Consider the following 27427-nt stretch of genomic DNA (forward strand, 5'->3'; position numbering starts at 1 on the left):
GCTGAATAAACCATCCTTGAAGCTGTGGTTTGGCTCCAAGTGCCAGACGGCTCTCCTGCATTCACCTACGTCACAGCTCAGTGTTCAGGCCCTTCCGTGGGCTGGCAACCCCCTTTACTGCAATCCCCACATCTTGTTCTTGACTTCCCTCGAACCTCCTGGTTTTAGGCCCCAGTCCTGAAGGTGTTTATGTTTGTGAAAACCATTAGGATTTGCTGAGTCACATTGGGACTAAATGAAATCAACCCTGAATATCCATTGGAAGGACTGATGCTGAAGCTGAAGTCCTAATACTTTAACGCCTGATGTGAAGAACCATTGAAAAGACCCAGATGCTGGGAAAGATTGAGGACAGGAGGAGAAGGGGATGACAGAGAATGAGATGATTGGATGACATCACTGACTCAAGGGACGTGAGTTTGAGCAAGCTCCAGGAGATAGTGAAGGACAGGGAAGCCTGGCATGCCGCAGTCCATGGGGTCAAAAAGAAGCAGATGCGATCTAGTGACTGAACAACAAATTGGGACTAAGGGTAACCATCAGATGATGAAATTCCTTCCTCCCGGTCTCTCTACTTCACGTCACATGTGCAGGTGTTTGGGTGTCCAATCATCCTGTGTCATCCACCCTCCCTGGGACTCATCCCCCATGGCCCAGGATGTGCCCTAATCTGCCTTCCTCTCCACCCTCCAGACCTTCCTAACATCCTGGGGAAGTCACCAGCTGACGCAGCTCCCATCAATGGCCTCTCTTTCCCAACTCCTCCTCCCAGCAGCCAGGAACGACTTCCCCTCCTTGTCCCCTCCAAATGTAGGGCTGCTAACAGCTTCCCTCTGTTGCTGGTTCCCACATACTTCACCCCTTTATCATTTCCTAGCCCTGCCTACACCTATGCGAATAATCCTTTCATCACCTTCTCTTCCGCTAAACAATGTCATGGTTTAATTTGATTTCCCTTAGGACCATGGTCATTCCAACTCTCTTGCTCCAAATTCTGTGATAACTTCTCAGTGCCTTTAGGATAAAACCCAACCACCTTTATGCCCTCCCTCCCTGACCCCATCTCCTATCATTCTCTTCTAGTCCGCTAGGACTGTGCTGTGCAAACTCTTTGTCATTTGGGGCCCTGTGCATCTGCTGTTCTGGAATGTTCTTTCTCCCTATGTTGGTGCAGTTGCCTCATTCTCATCATTATGGTTTTTGTCATACATTCACTCTTCAGAAAGCCCTTTCCAGGCCACTCTAGGACACAGCCCTTCTCCCTAGATGTCAATCAGATGGTCCTCCTTTTTTTTCTGAAGAAAATAATTTATTCAATTTAAACCAGGGACTGGACATGCAAGTAGCAGTATGACTACATGATTTAAAAAAGAAAAAAAAAAAGGCAGAAGGAAGGAGGTGCCCTGCTGAATTAGGCTATTAAGCGGCAGTGAGCAGAATCAGCTGGTGACTCCATCCCATTACCCTGTTTTACTTTTTTCAGCTTTTTCGCTATCTACAATTATATAAATTATACCTGCAAATATGTCTGTTTTTGGTCTTTTCTCCATGCTACTGTCAGCTCTGCCTTGTTGCTGTTTAGTCACTAAGTTATGTCTGACTCTTTTTACCACTATCTCTGTCAGAATTCCAGCGAGAAATCAATGATGGCACACTCGAACTGAGTCACATGAAAACAGTCTCTTAAAAGAACCATTTAGAAAGATGAGGGCGATGAGGGAGAGTGAGATCCCCTAGGTCTCATGACGGCAGGACAGTCAGAGTGCTCGACAGAACTCTGAGAAGGTAATGGAATGGAGAGGGCTGAGCCCCATGGCAACCTGGCAGGGGGCGGGTCCACTGGCACTCCCCTTCTTCCAGTCTCCTGCCCGTGGGAAGTTGGAGGGCAAGGGTGTTGATGCCATGCACGAGGTCTGTTTCCAGGGTCACAGAGCAGGGTTGGGAAGATCAGAGTGGGCCTCTGAAGATGCAAAGAGGTGTGATACAGTAACTGTAACACAGTCAGGGGCCTTGCTGTGTTCAAGATGGTGCTTGGCACCAGGACCCACCACATTTCACATTCACCAGGGCCCAGCGAGCACCATTTACCTAGAGTTGAGCGACATGGCAGCCCTGCCTGGCAGCAGGATCTCCGAGAAGGAGACATGGAATGAGTCCATGATTCCCCCACGGGTTTGGCTCCAGGTTCTGGGGACTGATTAGGGAACATTTACTCCCTCCGTCACAGGAAAAGAGTCACTGCATCATGGGCTTCCTGAACACTATGACCAACGTCTTGGCCATGGCTCTGTAAGATGGAGAGAGAGAATTCCTGTGACTGGTAGGCTCCTACGTTCTGTGCCAAGGACATTTCTGAAGTTGAAGAACAATCTCTATTTATGTGCAGCATGGAGAAACAGGAGTTTGTTTTACATTGTGTTGGGAGGCAGAGAGGAGTCAGGTAGCAAGCTGGCAACGTTCCTGATTTTTCATGGAGTGTAGAGCGCTCTGGGCATGGTGGGGGGAGGAACAGAATCATCCATCTGCCAGATTAGCGGCTGAGTGGGGATGAAGCCGAGTCATCACACACTGCTGCCATCAACCTTTAGCAAGGTGGAGAGCTGCTACTGTGACACGTAGGGAGCAGGTATCTCTAAATGGGTTTTTAATCAGAAATCCCCCTCGAGTGCCTACTAGTTGGAATGTGGCAAGAATTCACAACAAAGTGAAGATAGAGTTTACTTTTAACATAACATGCAGCCAAAGGAACTGTAGGTACACGATGGAGAACCAATTACAAGAGACATCATGAAGGGTGGAGTGGGAGATGCTTGTCAAAAGGGTTTGAACATTAAGCTAATGATGGGACGAAAATTGCTGCCAAAGTAGATTTCCCCATTTCCGCAGTGTAGGACAGATTGAAGGAGGAGGCGACCTGGGATGGCTGTGGAAATAGAGAAGCAGGGGCAGACAGGACAGACTGCCAGGGTCTGCAACGCCCTCATCCTGCTTATGCCTGCATATGTGTCCTTCCATAAACACAATGAACCTGCAAACAGCTGTGAGCTCTTTACCTGGTACATTCAGTTTCCCGACACATCCTTCTGTTTGATCCATCCTGTGTTATTTGCATGAAATAATGTTGCCATTGCTTTTAGTTGCTTTGCCTTAACTTTGTTACAAAAAAAGAATCACAGATGCATGTTAATTTCGGGTAGGAATTGTGCCTCCCCCATGGGGAAAGCTGCTGCGGGCTTGTTGACTGTTGACACACTGATCCACCGAAAAAAAGAGAATAAAAGAAGGAAGTACATGTCCTCTGGGGACAATAACTTCAAACTTATAATGCTGGAACTTGTTCTTTCTTGCCCTAAATCATACTGAGGCATCAGCTGATAATAGATTAAGAAATTTACTTGCTACATGAAATTAGCATTTGATCAGGTGGATCCTTATTTATTCAATATTTATGGTGCCCTTACCATGTGCTAGACTCTGTGCTAGGCATGGGCGGTATACCAAGATAGTTAAGACATAGCAGATACTCCTGCCTAGGAGCTCACAGTCTGGTGGGGGTGCTGGGGCAGGAGGGTATGGGATGTGGGCGCCTGAGCACTGCTGCAGTGGGGAGAACACAGGGTGTTGTAGATCTAATGGGAGAGGCTGCTGACCACGACTGGGGCTGAGGGTCGTCCGGGTGTCTTCCAGGTCCACGCTCCACCCTGCTCTATGCCCTGCTGCTGGCTGGTAGGGACTGCATCAAGAGGCTCCCACGCCTGCTGTGTTCAGTTAGATTTGGTCACTGGGGACCCAAAGCAAAAGATGAGCAGAAAGGGGGAGAGAGAGTCTGGGGTACTAGTTCTCTCTAGGATTCCTCCTCTCAGGATCATTGCAAGCTGAGTCTGTATCTACTCCTGACAGGTAGCCCTTGCCACACAACTCTTTCCTTGGGGCTCTAGAAACTTTTCCTTCTCTGGCGCTTTCTAGCCTCCGGGATGGTGACAGCACTACTAGTCATGGGCTGCTGTTCCAACAGTTTTTGGTTTCCTTGCGCCCTGCTCACTCCTTTATAACTAGTCCCTTCACTCAGTCAGTTCAGTTCAGTCGCTCAGTCGTGTCCGACTCTTTGCGACCCCATGAATCACAGCACGCCAGGCCTCCCTGTCCATCACCAACTCCTGGAGTTCACTCAGACTCAAGTCCATCTAGTTGGTGATGCCATCCAGCCATCTCATCCTCTGTCGTCCCCTTCTCCTCCTGCCCCCAATCCCTCCCAGCATCAGAGTCTTTTCCAATGAGTCAGCTCTTCACATGAGGTGGCCAAAGTACTGGAGTTTCAGCTTTAGCATCATTCCTTCCAAAGAACTCCCAGGGCTGATCTCCTTCAGAATGGACTGGTTGGATCTCCTTGTAGTCCAAGGGACTCTCAAAAATCTTCTCCAACACCATAGTTCAAAAGCATCAATTCTTCGGCCCTCAGCTTTCTTCACAGTCCAACTCTCACATCCATACATGACCACAGGATAAACCATAGCCTTGACTAGATGGACCTTTGTTGGCAAACTAATGTCTCTGCTTTTGAATATGCTATCTAGGTTGGTCATAACTTTCCTTCCAAGGAGTTAGCATCTTTTAATTTCATGGCTGCAGTCACCATCTGCAGTGATTTTGGAGCCCCCCAAAATAAAGTCTGACACTGTTTCCCCATCTATTTCCCATGAAGTGATGGGACCAGATGCCATGATCTTCGTTTTCTGAATGTTGAGCTTTAAGCCAACTTTTTCACTCTCCTCTTTCACTTTCATCAAGAGGCTTTTGAGTTCCTCTTCACTTTCTGCCATAAGGGCGGTGTCATGTGCATATCTGAGGTTATTGATATTTCTCCCGGCAATCTTGATTCCAGCTTGTGCTTCTTCCAGCCCAGCATTTCTCATGATGTACTCTGCATATAAGTTAAATAATCAGGGTGACAATATACAGCCTTGACGGATTCCATTTCCTATTTGGAACCAGTCTGTTGTTCCATGTCCAGTTCTAACTGTTGCTTCCTGATCTGCATATAGGTTTGTCAAGAGGCAGGTCAGGTGGTCTGGTATTCCCATCTCTTTCAGAATTTTCCACAGTTTATTGTGATCCACACAGTCAAAGGCTTTGGCATAGTCAATAAAGCAGAAATAGATGTTTTTCTGGAGCTCTCTTGCTTTTTCCATGATCCAGTGGATGTTGGCAATTTGATCTCTGGTTTCTCTGCCTTTTCTAAAACCAGCTTGAACATCTGAAAGTTCACGGTTCATGTATTGCTGAAGCCTGGCTTGGAGAATTTTGAGCATTACTTTACTAGTGTGAGAGATGAGTGCAATTGTGTGGTAGTTTGAGCATTCTTTGGCATTGGCTTTCTTTGGGATTGGAATGAAAACTGACCTTTTCCAGTCCTGTGGCCACTGCTGAGTTTTCCAAATTTGCTGGCATATTGAGTGCAGCACTTTCACAGCATCATCTTTCAGGAATAGAAATAGCTCAACTGGAATTCCATCACCTCCACTAGCTTTGTTCATAGTGATGCTTTCTAAGGCCAACTGGACTTCACATTCCAGGATGTCTGGCTCTAGGTGAGTGATCACACCATCGTGATTATCTGGGTCATGAAGATCTTTTTTGTACAGTTCTTCTGTGTATTCTTGCCACTTCTTAATATCTTCTGCTTCTGTTAGGTCCATACCATTTCTGTCCTTTATCGAGCCCATCTTTGCCTGAAATGTCCCCTTGGTATCTCTAATTTTCTTGAAGAGATCTCTAGTCTTTTCCATTCTGTTGTTTTCCTTTATTTCTTTGCATTGATCGCTGAGGAAGGCTTCCCTATCTCTCCTAGCTATTCTTTGGAATTCTGCATTCAGATGCTTATATCTTTCCTTTTCTCCTTCGCTTTTCACTTCTCTTCTTTTCACAGCTATTTGTAAGGCCTCCCCAGATAGCCATTTTGCTTTTTTGCATTTCTTTTCCATGGGGATGGTCTTGATCCCTGTCTCCTGTACAATGTCATGAACCTCATTCCATAGCTCATCAGGCACTCTATCTATCAGATCTAGACCCTTAAATCTATTTTTCACTTCCACTGTATAATCATAAGGGATTTGATTTAGGTCATACCTGAATGGTCTAGTGGTTTTCCCTACTTTCTTCAGTTTAAGTCCGAATTTGGCAATAAGGAGTTCATGATCTGAGCCACAGTCAGCTCCCGGTCTTGTTTTTGCTGATAGAGCTTCTCCATCTTTGGCTGCAAAGAATATAATCAATCTGATTTAGATGTTGCCCATCTGGTGATGTCCATGTATAGAGTCTTCTCTTGTGTTGTTGGAAGAGGGTGTTTGCTATGACCAGTGCGTTCTCTTGGCAAAACTCTAATAGCCTTTGCCCTGATTCAATCTGTACTCCAAGGCCAAATTTGCCTGTTACTCCAGGTGTTTCTTGATTTCCTACTTTTGCATTCCAGTCCCCTATAATGAAATGGACATCATCTTTGGTGTTAGTTCTAAAAGGTCTTATAGGTCTTCATAGAACCATTCAACTTCATCTTCAGCGTTACTGGTTGGGGCATAGACTTGGATTACTGTGATACTGAATGGTTTGCCTTGGAAACTAATTCTCCCTAATTGCTCAGTGATAACATGGTGTCTCCTTCCTACTAGATCCTGACAGTTATGGCACGTTTGGAGGGAGAAGTTTAGAAGTTAGGTGGCAATGGAAAGTAGAATAATTGGGATGAAGCGGGGAGAAAGGTCCAGTCAGAAGCAACAAGCAGCCAGTGCAAAGACATGGAGGAAAGTGAAATCAAAGTGTTCCAGAAGCCAGGGAATGATCCCTGCATTCTTTTTCCTTCATCCCAGCATCTACTTGGACACCAGGTCCAAGTTCCTCACCATCTCTCCAACCTGCCCACTTGTCTCCATCTCCTCTACTTTCCTGATTTCTTGCCTCCATTACTATATCAGCTTTGCGATCATTCTCATATCCCTGCCAACAACTCTCCGCATAGCCTTTAGGTTAAATGCAAATTCCTGGGCAGGGACCCCAGCCCTCCTGCAAGGATCTGGGCCCTACCTGTTTGTCACCTGCAATTGCAAAATATGGTTTAAAATCTTTTTTTTTTTTTTTTTTTTTTTAGATGGAGGGAAGAAGGTCCCAGGAACGCAAAAATACCTAATGGCCAGGAAAATCATCTGTCCCTATTTCTCTCATCGTCCTACTCTTATTATTCTGGATGGAAAATGTGCTTCAAAACTCGTTTAAGCAGCTATTATAAGATGGATACAGTGCCATGCAGATTGTAATCTAAAGAAGAGGGAGAGAGGCTCTTTGAACTCAGGGGAGAAATCGAGAAGCATGGAATAAAAAGTAAAGAGATGGAATAATCAGAGAGAAGTACTGTTTCCTCAAAAAACTGATGATGTGGGTGAGTGGGAATTTCGTAACACATGATCCCAGCGTGCTGAACTCTGCGTGTCTGCAGGAAAGTGACACAGCACTGTGGCACGAGATCCAGTTTCCAAGGCAGGAGCCTGAAGCTAAAATAAATAAATAAATAAATAAATATTCAGTTGATAAGACATAAAGCAGTAAAGGTATGACTTTCCCTCTTGATACATTTGTATCATGTCAGAGTTAATCTTGATTTTGCTGAAACTCCTAATATATAAGCTCAAAAGAGAAACAGTAACAACATGTAAAATGTAAAGTCATCAGTGAGTATCCAGATACAATTTCAACCACTTGGGCAAACAAGAAAATGGAAAGAAATGATCAGAACACTTCTGTAAGTGTTCTGTCAACTCCAGGATGAAGTGCTAGCTATAGCTTATCTCTAGGGGGTGGAATTATAAGTTATTTTATCTTTGTTTTGCTTGCCTCTCTATTTTCTTCTGTTCTCACAATGAATACCTGCAAATTTTGTCTCTAAAAATCAATACAATTTTTCAAGCCCAATTATACAAATTATAACGTCACACATTGAGGAATTCTTTTAAGAGAATAGAAATATATGATGTTGTTTATGAAACTGAAAAATTGAAATAAGCTAACTATTCATCAATACAGGACTGATTAAATATTATATTTTAGTCTACCCTCAAATGATCACTAAAAATTATTACTGAGATCTATATTTATTGATGTGGCAGATATTTACAATCCATTGTTAAAAATAATGTATAAAAATTATGAAAGGAGTAAGTATGACATACTTTCTTTTTTCAAAAAAATTTAAAATGCCCTTTTAAAGACGGGTAGGAATATACATTAAAATATCAGCCGTAGTTGGAGTATTAGAAATGCAAATAATTATTTCTTCTCTATATCTTTTTTACGAGTGTATAATTGCTTTACAATGTTGTATCAGTTTCTGCTGTACAACAACACGAATCAGCCATATGTATACATATATCCCTACCCTCTTGACCCTCTGTCCCCTCCACCATCCCACCGCTCTAGGTCATCACAGAGCACTGAGCTGCTGCTCTGCGTTATATAGCAGCTTCCCGCTAGCTATCATATGGTAGTATATATATGTCAATGTTACTCTCTCACTTTGTCCTACCCTCTCCTTCCCTACCACACCATGTCCGCAAGTCCATTCTTTTCATTTCTGTCTCTCTTCCTGCCCTGAAAATAGGTTCATCAGTACCATCTTTCTAGATTCCACATATATGTGTTAATATATATTTATTTTTCTCTTTCTGACTTACTTCACCCTGGATGACAGACCCTGGGCTTAAACTTAATTATTTTATTCTTTACTCTTTTCTAACTAGAAAAAAAAAAATCTAGTACTTCTACTTTTAAAATTAGAGTACAAGAAGATAGTCAGATGTGCATCAGACAAAAAGTTTTAATAAACATTCTCCTGAAACAACACTTCTCTCATTGAAATCCAGTGTGATTTTTGAAAGGAGAACCCCCCTCCAAAAAAAAAAAAGCCTACTGCCACAGATTTGACATCTCCAAGGTTTAATAAACCATTTCCCCATTAAACCTGCTTCCCCTCCCTGCTTCATTGATTGTAACCATTCTTTTTTTTTTAACTTAGTTTATTTATTTATTTACTTGGGTGCACCAGGTCTTAGTTGTGGCATGTGGGATCTAGTTCCCTGACCAGGGATCAAACCTGGGCCCCACGTACTGGGGCCACAGAGTCTTAGCCATTGGATCACTAGGGAAGTATTGTAACTATTCTTGAGCTCAGAAATTTAGTTGCTTGCTTCCCAAACCAATGGTATGCAATGGCTACAACAGATTCATGGCAAAAATAAGGGTATGTTTGCTAATCCGTCAGTCATGTTTGACTCTTTGTGACCCCCATGGACTGTAGTCTATGGATTCTTAACTGTCTGAGCCACCCAAGAAGCCACCAGGGAAGAAGGGCATGTTTAGGATGGGCTAAAGGGAAAGGTTGGGCTTCCCAAGTGGCTCAGTGGTAAAGAATCTACCTGTCAATACAGGAATCCCAGGAGACACGGGTTTGATCCCTGAGTCAGGAAGATCCCCTGGAGAAGGAAATGGCAACACACTCCAGTATTGTTGTCTGGAAAATCTCGTGGACAGAGAAGCCTCGCAGGCTAGAGTCAACAGGATGGCGAAAGAGTCAGACATAATTCAGCGACTAAACAACAAAAACAGAGAGAAAAGCATGTTCAGCAGGAGGAAGGGCATGAACCAAGGCTGAGTTGAAATATGCACATGATCTTTGGAAAATAGTGTTGAGAAGTTAGTGAATGAGTAGGGAATTCATGAGGGGAATGGTGGGAAGTACGATAAAGTGGTCAGATAGGAGGGTCTTGTATATCAGACTGAGGGGGTCTTCAGTTTATCCAGGTGATGACACCGTTAAATTTCTGAGCAGCAGAAAGATGGGAGGTAATTGGAATTTTAGAAAGACTCATCTGAGGGCTGAAAGCAAAATGATGGATTTTGCTGCTGTTCATATTCTGGGATGAAAAGCCTCTGGATTAAGACAGAAAGCAATTAGAGAGGAAAGAGTGACAAATGAGAGACTTTCTGTATTGGTCAGCATTCTCCAGAACATAACCAGTAGAGGGTAGGGTGGGTGGATAGATGGGTGGATGGATATAGATAGATAGATGATAGATTTATTGTAAAGCATTGGCTCATATGGTTATGGAGGCTGAGAAGTCCCAAGATCAGCAAGCTGGAGACCCAGGAGAGCAGATGGAGTGAGTTCCAGTCTGAAGGCCATAGGAATCAGGACGCAGGAAGAGCCGATGCCTCATCTCAGGTTCAAAGGCAGAAAAAGAGCAGTGTCCCAGCTCAGAGACAGTTGGGCAGGAGGAATTTCTACTCACTCCCTTGAGGGCTGGTTTTTCTATTCTCTTCAGACTTTTCACTGAAGGAATGCAGCCCATCACAACTGGGCGGGGTGATTGATCGATCAGTCTACCCACTCAAATGTTAATCTCATCCAAAACACCCTCACAGACACCTTCGAATAATGTCTGGGCCACAGGATGCCCAGAAAAGTTGACACATGAAAGTTGACCACTTTCCAAAGGAAAAGCAATATAGTGTTTGTGTTTTGGAGGTCCGCCTGCAAGGAGTATGCCTACAGACTTGTTTCACCTCAAGGAGACACACCCCGTGGCCTCTCAAACATAAGCCAGACACTCTTCCATCCCACAAAAGCAATGGCTATGAAGTCGTCCCCTGAGCCACTGGTCAGGTCTCACAGCGGTGATTGTTGTGTTTGCCTTCTGCACAATTTAAAGATAAGGAAGACTGAGGCCAGAAACATTTAAATTACTTGCTAAAAGCCTCTCTTGGGCACCTACAGTGGATGAGCCAATAGGCCAGTTCCTCATTATACTTTATTTTGGTTAATCCTCACAGTAACCCTGTATGCTATTATTATCCCCATTTTACAGATGAAGAAACTGAGGCTTATAAAGATTGGAAATTTCACCCAAAGTAGGCAGTGAGACTCAGGTTTGGAACTCACATCTCTTTGATTTTAGAGCCCTATGCTGTGATTTCCTGGTATATGACGGGTCGCATGAGAACAGAGGGAGAAAGTTAAAGGTGACCAGGGGCAAAGGGCCAGTGTAGCCCAGATGATGGGAGGGAATGAGCCAAGAAATTCTGATTCACTCTGCCGTGTCTATATTTCACTGCTCAGGCCTACGGTGTGGCCCAGATCTCTCTCAACAAGTTTCCTCTTCCATCCCCCCAACAGGCCTGTGTTCAAATCCTTGGTGCTGCTCAGAACCACAGAAGGGCTGGAACTTTTTGATCACACCAAAGAGGAACGTTTGCGTCAGCAAACTGAAAGCAGAAGTCCCAACTGTCAGAGATGCTTACACTTTGTACGCCGCCTATTCCGTAAAAACTAAGCAGCCCTAACTCACCGGCTGTCTGACTAATTAGCAGACTGTTCTTTAGGCAGACAGAACTCAGAAGCCTCCAACAAAATAGTGAGTTCAGCTCTTTGGAACGGCGTTTTTCTTTTTCTTTTTTTCTTCTGTCTTACAGGACAAAAGGTCTGAGTGGAATGCTTCGTGGCCAACTTTCAGCAGGGTCTTAAATATAATTTCTTCAAGGTGCTGAGATGAGTGGAGGAAGAAAAAGAGAAGAACTAGAAGCCCCCTTGGGAGTTCTCTTCATCTTTTCTGCTGATTTCTGTCCTGTGCTGCAGGGAAGGTACGAGAAACTGAGAATCAGTAGGATTCGTTGGCAGCATATTGTTCAGGTGTGCCCTGAAATTAGACCTCTGTTCCATCCCTCACCTGCGTTTACCTAGTTTCCTGGAGCTTCCATTTATAATGCTAGGCTCTAGCTACCCCGAAATAAGAAAATCAAAAAGAAACACACAGCTAGCATATATATGACATAGAAATGAATCTGACCAACCATCATGAAAGGCATTCTGTCCCTTTCCTATACACTATACACAGGCCATGTGTACATTACCCACACTGGTCTACACTTTTCCCAAAAACTCTGAACTGAAGACTCTCTGTGACCCCCAAGAAGCAATGTTTTATTTTCCTGAATCATACCCTTGAATTGGCACTTATATCATACAGGCACAAGGAGAAGGCTTCTCTGAGACTAAAGGACCGAGAATTGTGGGCCTTAAGTGGGGGTTGTTATAAGTGCACCTTCCTCTCTCCAGATGATTTGCCTTAGTCCCTGAGGCTAGGGGACTAGGCCCTGAGCCTCTTAAAGCCCCTACAGAGAGTCCAGTTTATGGTATGTCTCCAGAGGACAGGTTAGAAGTCAGAGCCCTAGAGAGAGAGCAGGTCAGGGAGATGGCCAGGATGAGAACAGAGACAGAAAAGCCAAACGCGGAGGAACATTTAAAGCCTGAGAACAGGCTGCTTCTGCAGTCCCCGTGATAATGCTGACTTGGATCTGATTTTGTCACGGAGTTCCAGTAAGGCAGGAACAAAGCCCAAAGCGGTGTCAAGTGGCTGCAGCAGGGACACAAGGCCACAGCCGGCTGGCAGCTAATGAACTGGCCGGAGCGAAACCAAAGAGGGTTCAAAGACAGCGGAGAGTGGCACCTGCCAAGCCCTGCCAAGGACTGATATGCCTGGGAAACAATGAGTGAAGCTTCAGCAATTACCAGCAGTCCTCGGCCCTGGGTGCTGGGTGGCATTGATCTATGACACAGCCTCTCTGTCCTGGCAGGCTTCGAGAGGGCAGAAAAGACATTCTCCTTTCCACAGGGATTTTCATAGTTACGATGGTTGTCTCAGCTGCTATTTTTGGAAACAGTCTGTCACAGGTTAGCTATGAGCGCTCCTTTATGATGTTGTTCTTTTGTGGTTGACACCCTACCTTGTAAAAGACACTTTTCTGTTCTTGGCTTCAAGAAGTGACCTGTCTAGCTATTACTATTCCTCCATGTTCATGGTCATGATTATAAAGTAGGGTATACATATTTAATGCATAGGTAAGCAAGAAGCCAGGGTCACTAATCTTCATTTTGAAGAGTACCATGCTTGTTGCAAAAACCATGCAGCAGTTTATAGAATGTTTAGTGCTAAGGCAGCTGCAGTATTTCCTGCCAGGGTGCCAGTGAGTTTGGAGATGGAGGAGAAGGCTGGAAACTGCATCTGCATGGCTCTTTTCACAGTATTGAGCAGACCTCAGTTCTCTACATCAAAGAGTGAGTGGGGACTTTAGTCCTAACTAGGATCCCCACCCCCCATCCCCAGCCCTCCTGCTTAGCTTAAGCCTTCATTTCATCCTGACTTGCAATCTTTTGCCACCCATCCCAGGCAAAATCTTGTTGGGTTTAGCATTTTAGTCTCAAATCAACTTCCTTGATTTTCAATATGTTCATTTCAATTTAAGTAGCAACACGAGTTAGCCTTTCCTCCTCTCTTTTGAACCCACCATCTCTTCTCCATCCCCCGCAGTCACAGCCTAACATCCGTTCCCTCTAAGCTCTCTCTATTGTAAGAGCCTCCCACCTTTCTCCCATTCATCCTGATGCCTGAAGGAACTCTTAATGTATATGTAAGCCAGTCACCCCACTTCTGGAACAATTCACTGCAGTATCCAGTCTGACTCCCTTAGCGTGACATCTCCAAGCTTTTATGATGTGACCCCTGCCTACCATTCCTGGAAACATGAAAATAGCTCTTTCCATTGATGCGGAGGTGAACAATTGTAATGAAGGCCTTTGTAAAGGGGCTCCAGGATTAGGAGGTACTGAACACTCTTCAGCATTTTGTAGCTGCCCCCAGATGACTTCCATTTCCACAGAGCAATTTCCGCCCCAGAAATAATGACCATCATTTGATTCTGCCCCAAAATGAACTCTCTTAGGCTCTTCCCCAGGTCAGTCCTACAAGGGGGTGGGGCTTCACATCAGGGCAGGTCACAGAGACATTCTTTTCCCAGGTAAATACCTTTACCTTGGCAGCATTTGCCATTTAACATGGCGGAAAATACAAGCAATGGAAGAGGATTAGTGATGCTGGGGAGCTCCCCTCACCTAGTGACATCAGAGCACTGGAGGAGACCGCCTATCTGTGCAGCTTTCCTTTGCAGGTGACTTTTCCCTGGGATGAGTGAGTGCTTATTTTTGAACCCCAACCAAAGAGTGCTTTGGAAGAACAGCCTCAGGGCATGGTCCTGGCCTCCCCCTCCCCCAAGACTTGGAGGTTAGGCTGCGGGTTTTTCTCCTCATCCCAGGAGCACGTTTCTTCTGGAAAGATTGCACTGGGGAGCCTTCTATCAGGAACACTTCTGCACCTCAGTCAGGCACCACCCACACTCAGCCAGCTTGTGGTATTTGGGGGCTGTCTTACTTTCTCAGAAGTTAGGGAACAATCTGGAAGGGCCAGTTTTGTGAGTTTTCTCCAACCTCACAGATGAATTCAACACAATGTTTAGCAGAGTACAAGACATTCTGACCTACCTCCTACCCTTTAGGGAAGCTTAAAAAACACATCAAACACAAAGTGATGGCACCGTCACCATTCGCCTTCCGGACGTCATTTCTGGCCTCGTGCAGCTTGTGTTCAGTTTTTAGTATGAGCAGCTGCTTCCAGAGAGAAGTCCTCATCCCTGGAGGCTGCTCTCAAGTAATATTCAAAACCATCATCCTTTGGGCTTCCCTGGTGGCTCAGATGGTTAAGAATCTGCCTGCAATGCAGGAGACCTGGGTCTGATCCCTGGGTCAGGAAGATCCCTGGAGGAGGGCATGGCAGCCTACTCCAGTATTATTGCCTGGAGAATCCCATGGACAGAGGAGCCTGGTGGGCTATAGTCCATGGGGTCACAAAGAGTTGGAAGCCACGGAGCAACTAACACTTTCCCTTTTTCACCATCCTTAGAGAAACCATTAGGATTTCTTTTCTAAAAGACCTGATTCCTGAAATGAGAGGTCTTTGTAGCTGATCATAACTCCTCCTGTCAGGTCTGTTCCTTTTGCCCCTCCCTAAGACGTGAATTCCCAGGTGGTGCTACGAGTAAAGAACCCACCACCTGCCAATGCAGGAGGCATAAGAGATGCAGGTTCAATCCCTGGGTTGGTAAGATTGGAGGAAGAAATGGCAACCCATTTCAGTATTCTTGGAGAATCCCATGGACAGAGGAGCCTGGAGAGCTACAGTCCCTAGGGTTGCGAAGAGTTGGACACGACTGAAGCGACTTATCATGCACACACGCAATGCATGAATTAAAACTATGTTGAAAAATGAAAACAGAAAACCCCATTCAAATTGTCTAAAGTAATAATAATATAAATTATTTGTTCAGTAGTAATGATGTTTCAGGTCAGGTTTGATCCAGCAGCTCACACAATGCCACTAAAGTCAACTTCTGCCTTGTCATAACATGGGCTCCACATGACATGAGCTGCAGCCCACCTGGCCCTATACCCTTCATCCCATGGCTACAGCAACTGTAGGACTCACATGTTCACATTCCACTGCCCAAGAATAAAATATCTTACAAATAGAAAAGAAAATGTTTCTTTCTGAGAAGCCCTGGCAAGCATCTTACCTTGTACTGTCTCAGATTGGTCTACATGCCCCAGAAATAATGCCACCCAAACCACAGGTAAACCCAGTTCTTTCCCCACAGTGAGACCATCTCCCTGCTAAATATGACAAGCCTAGTCATAAGTGTTATTCTGACTAAAATTCTAAACTCTTATCCTTTGCTTTGCTATAACCTTCTACGTGGAGCCCCTCCTGGCAGACACCCTAGGCTTCTAAATATCTCTTCTGAACACAACTTGGGTCACTGATCCCAGACTAGTTCTGCAATTGCTTGCCCCATTGGACCGAAGCTTAATTTTGAGGTGACCATCTGTCTAGCTCCCTCCTAGTACTTCTAGCTTTCCCCTGTAACCTAACTTCAGATCCAGCCATCTGCAGTACGGTGACAGGGGGTGGTAAGGTGAGGGATGGGCCCACCTCCTCAGTTACTCTAATAGCTTAGCATAAAAATAAACCATCCCAGTCTGTCCCAGACCATCCTCTTTTGGGTCCCTTCCAGTTAGCTGCCTTGCTTCCAACTCTAGCCCCTTAATGAAAAGAAACACTGGTGACAAGCATGATATTTGCTCGTCTACTGAGGGCTTCTTCAGCAAGTCAGCTGTTTTCATTTCTCTGCCATGGTTTTTCCAGTGGTCATGTATGGATGTAAGAGGTGGACTATAAAGAAAGCTGAGCACCAAAGAATTGATGCTTTTGAACTGTGGTGTTGGAGAAGACTCTTGAGAGTCCCTTGGACTTCAAGGAGATCCAACCAGTCCATCCTAAAGGAAATCAGTCCTGAATATTCATTGAAAGGACTCATGTTGAAGCTGAAACTCCAATACTTTGGCCATCTGATGCAAAGAACCAACTCATTTGAAAAGACCCTGATGATGAGAAAGATTGAAAGCGGGAGGAGAAGGGATGAGATGATGAGATGAGAGGATGAGATGGTTGGATGGCATCACCGACTCAATGGACATGAGTTTGAGTAAACTCCAGGAGTTGGTGATGGACAGCGAGGCCTGGCGTCCTGCAGTCCATGGGTTGCAAAGAGTTGGACACGACTGAGCACTGAACTGACTGAACTGAGGCAGCCCATGCAGATATGAGCACTAACCAGGAGAGGATGAGAATAAACCCCTGAAGGCAGGGCACAGACCTGTTTTCCTGTTCAAATTTCTCTTCCTTCTTTGTAGGCATCTGGATTCATGAACCTCTGCATGTCCCCTTGGGGCCCGCTGCCCATCCACGTGTGGTGCACCCTGGTCTGGGCACCCACCTCACCCAGACTTCATTCCAAACCACACCAGAGGCTCAGCCTGACAAGCCCACAGCTGAGCATTCCTCTGATCCTTAGTAAACAGCTTACCTAAACCTTGAGAACAACTGTGTTTGTGCTTCTTCCATGAGTCGCATGACTGATCCATCACCTAAGATGCAGGTGCTCTGTGTATCTACCTGAAAATCTGCCTGTCCTCCCCGGCTCTGTCACCGGAAGATCCTGGTCAGCACAGATGAGTCCTTTCCTACTGGAGCCCCACATCCACTCCCTGACTTTGATGCATAGATAGCCTCCCCAAGCATAGTAGTACCCCAGGATTCTGGTGGGTGAAATTCCCTAAATTGGCCTCCTAAAACCACTCCTTTTAGATAAACCTCCATCCTCATTCAGAAAATCCTGCTTTCCTTCCAGCTGTCTTCGTTTTTCCTCCTAAAAGCCACATTTCATTAAAATTTCACACGCTACTTTCTTCTCCCATATTTTCATCCTAAAACTGCTGAAGAAAAATATTTCACCCTTCTCTTTTAATGTTTAATGTACAAGTAGCATTCTTTCCTCTTATCATTAACATATTTAAAAATCCAGTTTTATACTTTTCAGTGCATCTCATTGCTCTGTGGTGCCCAGCACCACAGAGTATAAGGCTGGCTTGTGATCTGCTCCACAGTTCTGCTTTGCACAAAAGATGTTCAAGACTTCAGAAGAGCATAAAAATTAATTTTTCTTCCTTTGCATTGAGTCCTTGGATATGTTTTGTACACACCTGTGTTAGTATAGGGCTCCTTTGTGGCTCAGCTGGTAAAGAATCCACCTGCAATATGGGAGACCTGGGTTTGATCTTGGGTTGGGAAGATCCCCTGGAGAAGGAAACAACTCCCCACTCCAGTATTATGGCCTGGAGAATTCCATGGACTGTAGGGCTTCCCTTGTGGCTCAGCTGGTACAGAATCCACCAGCAATGTGAGAGACCTAGGTTCGATCCCTGGGTTGGGAAGATCCTCTGGAGAAGGGAGTTAGTATAAGTGACCAGCAATGCAGGGATTTTCTGAAAGGAATATTTGGATAAAAACAAATATAGTGAGAAAAGGAGAGTAATTCTCTGGTTGTCCAGTGGTTAGGACTCTGGGCTTTCATAGCTAAAGGTGAGAGTTCAATCCCTGGTCTGGAGCTAAGATCCCACAAACTGCATGGTGAGGCCAAAAACAGATAAATACATAAGTGAATAAAATATGGAAAAAGAGATAAAATATTGCAAGCAGCCTCTTAGTTGTTTTTTTTTTTAAAGAGATAAGGGACTCCTTGTACACTGTTGATAAGAATGTAAATTGATGCAGCTACTGTGTAACACAGTATGGAAGTTTCTCAAAGAAATGAAAACAGAAGTACAATATGACTGGGAAAAAAAACCCCAAACCATTAGTGCAACTGATACATGCACCCCAGTGTTCATAGCAGCACTATTTGCAATTGCCAAGACATAGAAACAATCTAAATGTGCATCAACAGATGAATGAAAAAAAAAAGATGTGGTATATATACTAGAATACTACTCAAACATAACAAAGAATGAAATTTTGCCATTGGCAGCATCATGAATAGACTTGGAGGACATTATGCTATTTGAAATAAGTCAGATAGAGAAAGATAAATACTGTATGATATCACTTATATGTGGCATCTAAAAAATACAACCAACTAGTGAATATAGTAAAAAAAGAAGTAACTCACAGATACAGGGAACAAGCTGGCGGTAACCAGTGGTGGTGGGGGGGGGATTATCAGGGTGAGAGAGTGGGAGGTGGAGACTGCTGGGTATAAGATAGAGTCAAGGATGGATAGTACAACATGGGGAACAGAGCCGACATTTTGAAAAAACTATCAGTGGAAAGTAACCTTTAAAATTCTATAAGAATAAACAATTAAAAAAAAAACCATGGTGGACACTACCCTTTCTGAAGCTCCAGTCCTGGAAGTGCCTCTAGCAATAGAACTCTAGGCTGGGGAAGAGACACTCGGCACAGTGTACTTCAGGAGACAATCTAGCAGAAGGGGATGGTGGTGACACTGTGAAGGGGGGGGGAAAAAGAGTGGGCGTGAGGGAGAGAGCCTGTGGGGGATGTTCCTGCCCACGGAAGGTGCTCATGAATGTGCCTGATGCCCATGACCATGGCCGGGAACAGAGGCAGCTGACACCCGGTGCTGCCACTCAACAGCCCTGATCTTGGAATGAACAACTGACTCTCCTCCGAGTCCCATCTCCCTTTTCCAAGAATGGCCAGGGTATAAATCAAGGCAGAAAAGCTATACTAGCCTTGAAAAGAGTCCCCAAAAGTCTGCCAACCCAAAATGACACCAAATTATCCCTCAACCTCTCTGTCAGTCAACATTTACACAGCTTTTCATATTCACAGCTTGGGGAGCTGAGGGCAGTCAGTAGTTAGCAGGTAGAACACAGAACAAGATTAAGGTTGTAGGTCCTGTTTTGAGGTCTTCTTAAGATTCTGATTCATAGCCTGATTGAATCAGTCTCAAGGCCATTTCCCACAAGTCAAGGCCGCCTGCACAATTGCAAGGCTAAACCCAAAACTTGGCACCAGCCCCTCCTGGTCCATCAGTCCTGAGTCAGCAGCTCTCTCCTCACAGCAGTGATTTCTCCTTTCCTCTCATGAGTCCTGGCAGACACAACAAACACATTAAAACCTAAACAAATGAGAATGGCAGAGCTTACTTGAGCATTCAAAGATCAATGCGGTTAAAAACATCTCTGTACTTTCAACTGACTGATTCACTGTTAATGTGGAGTTAAAACCTGTTCTGAGCTTTCACAATCTGCTAAGTGTTCTGTAATTGTATTTAGTGGTATGGTTCTGATATTGAACACTTGGGAACAGATATGATAAATAAAGCATGTTGTAAGTATGCTTACTCTAGGTTTGATTACTTTTTGGTCAGACAAGCATGGATTTGAATGCTACTATGCCACTTGTTTGAGCCCCTTAAATTCTCTGAGCCTCAGCTTTTGCATCAGTAAAGCAGGACAGTTAAACCATTACTACCTAGGGTTGCTGCAAAGATTGAATGAAATAAGATTTGAAAAAGGCCTAACAGAACATTTGAAAATACATCATTCATAAATGTTCAGCCACTAAGTTGTGTTCAACTCTTTATGACCCCATGGATTGCAGCACGCCAGGCTTTCCTGCCCATCACTATCTCCTGGAGTTGGCTCAGATTCATGTCCATTGAGTTGGTGATGCCATCTAACCTTACTAAATAGTAGCTATTATTAATGCTACAGGAATAAAAGTTACAGTGTAATGTAATCAGAAGATTCAGATAAACAGTCGCTTTTGTTTTTCATTCACCTCTATTTATTTATCTTTGGCTGTGCTGGGTCTTCACTGCTGTGCTCAGGTTTCCTCTATTTGTGGCGAGTGGGGGCTACTCTGTTGTGGCGCATGGACTTCTCCTTGTGGTGGCTTCTCTCATTGTGGAGCATGGCTCTAGGTGCTCGAGCTCAGTAGTTGTAGCGCGTGGACTTAGTTGCCCCGTGGCATATGGAATCTTCCCAGACCAGGGAGTGAACCCATGTCCCCTGCATTGACAAGTGGATTCTTATTCACTGAACCACCAGGGAAGTCCCAGAGTGACTCTCAAAAAAGTTTTTTTCTTCCTTCGTGGCAGTCAGCACCGTTCACTGGGCACCTACGCTGTACCAGACCCCATTCTAGAAGCAGGAAATGCAGCAAGGAACAAGACAGGTAAGGTCCCAGTTCTCCCGGGGGTTACCTGAGAATGGCAGGAGATAACAGAGAAAGAAATAATGAATAAAGAAGGTTTCAGATATTAAACAGTGATACAATAGACAGTGACTGGTGGGTTACCAGGGAATAATTAGGGAATTATAGTTGAGATGACAACTGACAGGAGACACAGGAATGTGTGGGGGAAAAGACAGAGGAAGTGGCAAGTACCAGCCCAGAAGTGGGATCAACCCTGGCCTGGCAGAAGAGGATGGGGACGAATTTACCTAGAGCATAAGGAGGGAAGAGGAGAGTGGTGTGAAATGAAGTTGGAGGACTAGGCAGGGCTTCTGATTTCCTATCTCAGCTCTGCCGCCAGCAAGCAGTTACATCTTGTATATGCGCTTGAACTCTCAGAGTCTCAGTTTTGCCATCTATAAAATGGGGTTAAGGGGTGGACCTTGATATTGTCCTTTCAACTCTGTGATCTGCATACAATATAGATCGGATGTTGTGTTACTTTTTCTATGATGACAACACCGGGATCCATTATAACTCTTGCAAACTGCCTGGTTTTGTTTGTTCGTCAGTATGTTGACCTTGAGGAAAGAGTTACCATAAAACCAACCAGGCGCCAAGGTGCGGAATGCTTTATCCCCAGATCTCAAAGCATCCTTTGAGTTAGTTGTGGCCCAAAGATTGACTGACCACAGATTGTTTTCGGTTCCTGGTTTTGTTTTTGGCAGACCACTAGCAGCTCACAGACAGTCCCAAGAAGCTAGCTTTTAATTGTTTTTATTTGAACTGTTCTGCGCTGTGTCTTCTTGACATTTTTTCAAACAACTGGGGAGCATGTATGAAGACACACAACTGGGTTTCGGGAAATTTTAAGACACATTCTATTTTGTTCAATAGCATTACCTCCCGTGGAAAATCATCCTGAATGGCCACAGGAGTGTTGCCATGCTCTTTGTAAATCTTCATCATCTGGAATATGAAGACTTGAACAGTATTCTAGTAGCAGTCTCTTCTCTAGGGACTTAATGCAGTTAGTCCACTACCAGGGCAAATGTACCTTTAGGAAATGGCAAACCATTCACCATTATTACCAGTAACATTGCTAATTTAAAGTTAGTAAAGGGAATTCCCTGGCATCCAGCAGTTAGGACTCAGCAATTTCACTGCTAGGGTTGAATCCCTGGCTAGGGGACTAAGATTCCTCAAGCTGCACAGTACAGCTAAAAATAAGTAAATAAAGTCAGAAGAGACAATTAAATGAAATTCTAAGCTATTCAGATCAAGACGGTTGCTGCTCATCTGAGGTACCTCTAGGATAACAGATTTATACCAAATTTATCCTGATCAAGTGAGTAATTGACTACCCTGCTTAAAAGGCATCTATTTTTCAAACCCTTGTAACTTCTGTGGTGTACTACTCCAGAACTTTTTAAGACAACAAAAGCTTTCCATGTTCTTTCTTATGCCTAACCTGAACCCCTTATATTGATTTCCAGATTGTTCCCTCCAATTCTGCCTACATGATGAAGAATAAGCTGGTGATCCTGGCATGTTAACTTTTAAAAATAAATAATAACAAGCAACACACATATTGTTTACTAATCTAGGTTCTAGACAGAGGATTCATTTAATCCTCACAACAATCCCATGAGGCAAGTACCCTTATGAACCCCACTTTACAAGGAGGGACACTGGGGTACAGAAGCCAGACTGAAATTTGAATTCATGGCATCTGACTCCAGGGTCCTTGCTTTCAGCCAGTCTACCATTTTGCCCCCTCATATTTAAAATCTCTGCTGAGTCGATATTCACCAATCTATCTCTTTTTTGGTTGAAGTGATTGATGAAGAGAGAAACAAGAAACATTCTTTGTTCTCTCATTCTTTAATAAAGAAATGTAATCATTTCCTTCTTCCTGAAAATGGAAGCCTAAGATCTGTGTTTTGTCTCAAAACTTTCACAAAAGGTGTTTTTTGATTTATTTGTGCTTTGTTGTTAATAGATGAAAAGCCTTGCTGGGCCAGACTAAGCCCATGCATTTCCCACTATCTGATTGTTTCAGAAAGTGTGATCCAACACTGGAGTTACAGCTGGAATTCTGCCTGTCCACTGGGAAAGCACAACAGGCCACACGATTAAGTGCAGAGCTGAGGCTGGCAAAGTAGACTGGAAAACCCAGGAGACCTGTTGTCCAGGTTCATACAAAAGCTTTAGCAGTGATCTAGCTTTTCCTCATCATTGAAATAACTGCTCTAGGCAGAGAGGTAGTAGCTCAGTATTTCTGTCTATCTGTTTATCTATTTATCTACACCACACTCACACACACACACACACGCACACATGCACTTCTTTTTTGTTTTCCTTATTTTAACCACTACGATAATTTTCTGCTAAGTCTCTCAAGTCTCAATCATAAATAGAAAACTCCACTCTTTTAATTGTTTTCCTTAGCAAATTTCCAAACTTCGAAACCCAAAACAGAGAATGCATATAATTTAAATATATAAAATATTACATTCAATATCTATCTATAATGGAAATGTATTGCTGGCCACAAACTTAGTGGCATAAAATATATAACTTTGTTTAATCTCTTTAAAACCAAACTTAATATGTCTTCTGTGAAAATAATCTCATTGAGGGCTCACCCTCCTGTCTAAGTTGCTGTGGGCCCTGGCATGGGGTGGGAGGGTACATCTGGTCTGGGTTATTGTCCATCCAGTGATGGATATCCATCCAGTGGATGAAATGTCCTCATTCCTGTCTGATGTTCCATTGTTCATACAGGGAGACTGTAAGGCTCCCAGGGTTTGGCTGTGTCAGAGATCAGGGCACAGCTGTGTGGCCGCCTGGGGCCAGGAACCCAGCACTCCAGCACACACAAGGTGTTCCAGGGGACCCTGGTTCTGGCTGCCTTCCCAGTTTTCTAGTGGATTGGAGGGGCAAGAGAGTATAGATGCTCATCATCCTCAGAGCCTCTGATCTTATCTGGATTTCTTTCACTCTTTTCATCACCTTTTGCCTAAGGCCTCAGTCTGGAGGAGAGGGCAACCCCTGGTTACCTCCTCTCAGATCACTCTAGAGTTTAGCTAACCTCCCCTACCCTCCTCTCCAGTTCTCTTTCTTTTGCTCTCTCCCTAACCTGTGAATCTTTGGGGAAGCAATGAGTTGAAGGGAAGACTCATTCTCTAGGTTTCTTTTTCTATGTACTTTTGAGAGCCCAAAGCCTTTCTTTGCTATAGGAATCTGAATCTGAGGTCTGTGTCTCACTGATGGAAACAGGCAAAGGAAATGGAGTGTGTGAAACGATCTGTTCATCCAATCATGTGTACTCATTTAGGAGTATGTAATGTAGGTCAGACATGACTGAGCGACTTCACTTTTACTTTTCACTTTCATGCATTGGAGAAGGAAATGGCAACCCACTCCAGTGTTCTTGCCTGGAGAATCCCAAGGACGGTGGAGCCTGGTGGGCTGACATCTATTGGGTCGCACAGAGTCGGACACGACTGAAGTGACTTAGCAGCAGCTTAGCAATGTAGGTCTACTATGTGTAACTCAACAGGATATATACGTGTGTATTTAATACACAGGGCTTCCCAGGTGGCTCAGTGGTAAAGAATTCACCTGCCAAGCAGGAGTTTGTGGGTTCGATCCCTGGGTTGGGAAGATCCCCTGGAGTAGGAAATGACAACCCACTCCAGTATTCTTGCGTGGGAAATCTCATGGACAGAGGAGCCTGGCTGGCTACAGTCCATGGGGTTGCAAGAGTTGGACACAACTTAGCAACTAAACAACAACAGTTTGATACACAAGAAGTATATTTACATGTATAGGCATGACTCATCCATGTGGTTTTAGTCTATGGAATATAGCTTTTGGGACGAATTAATCTGTGGATGAATACTTGTATCCAGTTTCTAAATATTTAAGTAACAGACATTTTTTATTTAGGGTTTGTAGGATATTGAGAGAAATGGAGAATCAGAAGAGAATTGATAGATAGATAGTTATGGAGAGGTAGATTTCTCATCACCTATTGCAGAAGCAAGAGTTTCTGACTCAAGCGTGCAGTAATAATCAACATATATAGTCCTAGTCATGTCATTTAGCTTAACTGTCTCATTTTCAACACCAAGAATTTTTAAAATGCTCAAGTACATAGCAAATGTAAGATATCTCAGATTTCAAATAATGAAGTTGATTGTGCTTGAAGTTTAAAATATTGGCTTATTCATGAATAAGACATTTTAGAGCACTAATCAGGCATAAAGAATTCCTAGTCCTTGTACCAGATGCCACAATTCACTGTTTTTCTTGGTATGAAATTGCCTTCAAGCTAGACTCAGACACACTTAGCAAAAAGTCAGATCATATAAGATCTTTCTAACAAATGGTATGTGAAAGGAGTTGTTGAAAAAGAAGCAAATCAATCTTTGGATTGGTCACATCTTTAACTTATTGCTACTAGTGTAAGGTGAGGGCTTAATTTTTATTTCTCTCTAAACATGCAAAGAAAAGTATTCTTTCCATGGCAGCCTGAATCTTGAAGGGACAATATTCTTCTTCCAGGTTGTTGGACAGGAGCCTGTTTTTGTTCCTGGATATATAAACATATTGTCACTCTAAACTGTAAGCGATAAGATTCGTGGAAAACATATTCTCAGGGGTTACCTCGGACAAACAATAGGTGGAATCCTAGAGGAAGTGGCCTGAGGTGAGGGTAGCCGCATTTAGCAAGTTAAAATACAGGATGCCTAGTTAAATTTGAAGTTCAAATAAAAAATGTAAGTCTCAAATATTGCATGGAATATCCCTACCAAGGTAGAATCATGTGAAGACAGGAAATGGCCACTGGACAAGGATTTACCAACCAAAAGAGTAAACAATTGATAACTTAGGCCATTCTAGACTCAGAAGATAGCATAGAACAAAATTCCCCCTCAGGGGTCCCTAAAAATGCGACTGGCAAACTGAAGCAGTAACGCTATCAGGAGCCTACCCTGGAATTAGCCTGAGCAGCTTGACAGGGCCTCCAAGAAAGACCACAGTGGGACAGAAAAGGAATAAGGGACCTGTGTAACCAGGTGGCTGTGTCTGTCATACCAGTCTGTGACTCGTCTTTAAGTTATCTTAGGACGCAAAGTCTGTGCTTGGGAAGCTCACCTGTTTCTGTGCTCTTGTATCTTCCCTTTTTGGACTTCAGGTGCTTTCCTCTTATTTCTCAGTCAAGTTTCCTTTTGAAAATCCTAGCTTTTGTCTCTGAATAATTAACATATAGATCTTTAGTCCTTTTCAGCCTCATTTGGTCATGATGTATTATCTTTTTATATCTTCGATTTCATTTGCTAGCATTCTGCTGAAGACGTTTGTGTCTAGGGAATTTGGTCTGTAGGACATCAGTCTGTAGTTTTCTTTTCTTATAATGTCTTTGTCTGGTTTTAGTATTAAGGTAATATTGGCCTTATAAAATGAATTAAGAAGTGTCCACTCCTATTTTCTGGGATACGTTGTGTAAAATTGGTCTTATTTTTTTCTTTAAAGTTTGGTAGAATTCACCAGTCCAATTCTTGGGTTGGGAAGATCCTTTGAAGAAGGGATAGGCTACCCACTCCAGTATTCTTGGACTTCCCTGGTGGCGCATGTGGTAAAGAATCTGCCTGCAATTCAGGAGACCTGCGTTCTGTCCCTGGAAGATCCCCTGGAGGGGGTCATGGCAACCCATTCCAGTATTCTTGCCTGGAGAATCCCCATGGACAGAGGAGCCTGGTGGACTACAGTCCATGGGGTCGCAAAGAGTTGGACACGAATGAGTGACTAAGTATCAACAATAATGCTGAAGTCCTGTCTAGTGTACCTAAGTCACAGGAAGCTTATAATGTGTTACAGAGAAAATGCATGTGTTAATAAGTAAGCATCATTCAGACATAAGTCATAGTGCTATTGGTTGTGAGTTCAGTGTTAATGAAGCAGGTGTCTTTAAATAAACAGATTGTCTTTAAATGAAGACAAACATAGGGACTTCCTGGTGATACAGTGGATGGGAATTCGCCTGCCAGTGTAGGGGACATGGGTACCCCCGTGGTCTTGGAAAATTCCACGTGCCATGGAGTAACTGAGCCCACAAACCACAACTACTGAGCCTGTGTACTGCAACTGCTGAAGCTTGTGCTGGAGCCCGTGCTCTGCAGTGGGAGAGGCCACTGCAGTAAGAGGCCTAAGCACCACGAGTAGAGCTCGGGTGCTTTACTCCTGCTTTACGAGTAATGCAACTAGAGAAAGGCGGTGTGCGGCAACGAAGACCCAGCGCAACCAAAAATAACATAAATTAGGTATTTAAAAAATGAAGACAAAACATGGAAATATATGCTGCATTGATCAGTTGACAAAATTGCTATGACAAGAGACTCATAACCTAACATGGTGCTTCCTTTAGATATAATGGTTCAGTATTAACCAATTCAATATGTATGGTGGTTTTATCAAGTAAATGTGTTACATTTTGCTTACCCAGTTTTTAGTTGGTGGCTTTTGGTTGTCTCCACTTTGGGGCATCATGAATAATGCTACTATGAATATTTATGAACAGGTTTTTGTGCCTCTATATTCTTTCCGATTTTCAGTCTACTTGTTCTGTTGATTACTTACTGAGATAGAAATGTTGAAGATTCCAACATAACTGTGGATTTGTCTATATCTCATTTTAGTTCTCTCAGTTTTACATCATGTATTTTGAAGTTCTGTGTTAAATTCATACATATTTAGAATTGTTATAGCTTCTTGGTTAATTAACCTCTTTAGTATTACGTACAGTAAGTCCCCTACATATGAATAAGTTCCATTATGAAAGCACTTTCGTAAGTCCAACAAAATTAGCCTAGATACCTAACATGATTGGCTAT

At 43.7% G+C, this 27427-nt stretch overlaps 1 long non-coding RNA gene across 2 annotated transcripts in view; it reads left to right on the plus strand.

Annotated features, from left to right (window-relative positions):
- LOC102400130 overlaps positions 1 to 17282 on the plus strand; it is a 93709-nt gene extending 76427 nt beyond the window's left edge. The window contains exons 4-5 of one of the 2 annotated variants that reach the window (XR_006552389.2): positions 11512 to 11679; positions 16679 to 17282. This is a non-coding gene — a long non-coding RNA (uncharacterized LOC102400130). Of the gene's footprint in view, positions 1 to 7141; positions 7939 to 11511; positions 11680 to 16678 lie in introns of those variants that run through there. The other variant, XR_006552388.2, reaches the window with a different exon arrangement.
- The last annotated feature ends 10145 nt before the right edge of the window (positions 17283 to 27427 follow it).

This window comes from Bubalus bubalis, chromosome 1, assembly GCF_019923935.1.
Source record: "Bubalus bubalis isolate 160015118507 breed Murrah chromosome 1, NDDB_SH_1, whole genome shotgun sequence".
In the NCBI taxonomy this organism is placed as follows: domain Eukaryota; kingdom Metazoa; phylum Chordata; class Mammalia; order Artiodactyla; family Bovidae; genus Bubalus; species Bubalus bubalis.